The sequence below is a fragment of the Camelus bactrianus genome, chromosome 22, assembly GCF_048773025.1.
Source record: "Camelus bactrianus isolate YW-2024 breed Bactrian camel chromosome 22, ASM4877302v1, whole genome shotgun sequence".
NCBI lineage: Eukaryota > Metazoa > Chordata > Mammalia > Artiodactyla > Camelidae > Camelus > Camelus bactrianus.
Window position 1 is genome coordinate 18235363 of NC_133560.1, and position 1993 is coordinate 18237355.

At 33.7% G+C, this 1993-nt stretch overlaps 1 non-coding gene across 1 annotated transcript; it reads left to right on the forward strand.

Annotated features, from left to right (window-relative positions):
• Nucleotides 1-1469: 1469 nt before the first annotated feature.
• On the forward strand, nucleotides 1470-1543 carry TRNAT-GGU (transfer RNA threonine (anticodon GGU)). Its single transcript has one exon. It is a non-coding gene; the product is annotated as a tRNA-Thr (tRNA).
• Nucleotides 1544-1993: the final 450 nt, after the last annotated feature.

Here is a 1993-nt window from a genome sequence, read left to right on the forward strand (position 1 = left end):
TTGGGTTGTGAAATCACAAATAAAAAATGATAGGAATTGAGGATGCAGAAAAGTATGAGCAAGGTGTTAAAATCTTGAAGGAATGAGATCATTGATGTTGATGACGGCACAGGGTGGGAAACATGGCGCAGTTTGACACTAAGATCTGGGGGTGTTTACTAGGGAGAAGGGAGGAGTAGTGGTTTGAATGCAGCAGTGGGAGGCAAAGTGATCAGTTACCCCACCTCCAGGTCTAGGATATGGCAACTGAAACAGCCACCAATTGAGAGAATTTCAGGGGACCCCAAGGGAAGGTGAAGGAAATGTTATGGAAGTTCTTCAGGTTTCTTGGGATTTGACAACCAAGCACTATAGATTTCAATGAATGTTTACTGAGTGAACAAAAACTTCTTTTTTTCAGATCAGTGTGTTGTGTGTACAGCAGATATGATGACCATATGATGTTGGATTAAAAATAATTATTTGGACATCTCTTTACCTTATTTATTTAAGTAGAATTTACATTGTGGAGTATCAACAGATAAAATGTTATTTGCTTTGAGTTCACACCGAGTTCATCTATTACTAATAGCAGGTTTACGTGAAGATGTACGATTCCTGTTTTTTTTTTTTTTAATATTTTGTGGATGAGTTATTGAATATGCAAATAGACAATGGCCAGACAGTATATGACAACACATTTCTGCGGCAACTGGCTTAGGAAGCCAAACCATGTCTTGCGTAGCAATCAGTGCAGAATGGTCAGGATTTGGTCAATAGCTTCCCTATATTTTGTGCTTGCTTCCAACTCAGGACCAGCCAGAAAAGCCAAACAAGCTTTTGAAACCACTCACATAAGGTACTTGGCTTTTAGGGAGCCTACAATTGGCTTCTCCCTGCCAACTATTTCCAGTGTGAATATAGCTGAAGCCCTACTTTTTTCATTGTAAAGCTCTCTCATTTCTCTGCCTGCCTTTGGGTCTCTGCTAAATGCAAGTGATGAATACTGACTTTCTTTGCTACTGCAAGCTCTGAATAGCCTCTGTTCTCATTTGGGTGGTCTTTGTTTATTTTCATATGTGAGTGACTAATAAGAATGTGCAAGTAGGTAATAATAAATTATTTGAGCCCATTAAGTGTTAAAACTTACAAAAATAAGGTATTTTAATGAAATATTCTAATAGAGGTAGTTCTCCTAATTTTATTTTTTAGAATTATTGATAGCTATACTTTTTTGTAAAAGATATAAGGGTTGTTTAAATAGCTAAATAGTAATGAAAATTTGTTGTGGAAATGAGCTTATATGCTGCATAATATAATTACCTATCTAAGTTATTTTTATCCCATAGAAGATATAAGTTCAGCTTATGGGCATGTTAATGTGCATAAATATTTTCAAATGCATGCTGAATATATTAATTCTTCAAAATTTTGTAATATAGTACAAAATGTTATAGTATATAGACTTGCATGAAATAAATAACTTTGGGGGAAGGTATAGCTCACGTGGTAGAGCACATGCTTGGTGTGCATGAGATCCTGGGTTCAATCCCCAGTATCTCTATAAAAAAATAATTAAATAAATAAACCTAATTACCTTCGCACTCCCAAAATATGTATATGTAACTTTGAATATGAATAGTAATTGATATTAGGGAATATGTGTGTGTTTAATTTTTTAAAGGTTTATTTTCAATAAGACAGCTTATCTTTGCAATTAAAAAAAATTTCATGCTTTTTATAATCCTGAATATCGACCAGTTTTAAAAAATCAATAAATGTGCATGAAATTCTGAGCTAGATATCATTCCTTTTTGCAGAGTTTTGAGGTATTAATATTTTTTCCTCCATAATTTTTCTAAAGATATATCAAAAAATGATATTTGCTGTGGAAGTCTATTTTGTATGCTAACTAGATGTTACTTATGCATATAAAAGTATTGAAAAAATCCTTAGAGAGAGGTTTTTATCCATTAGGAAGTGCTAATGCATAGGTCTATGCTGTTAACTTTCA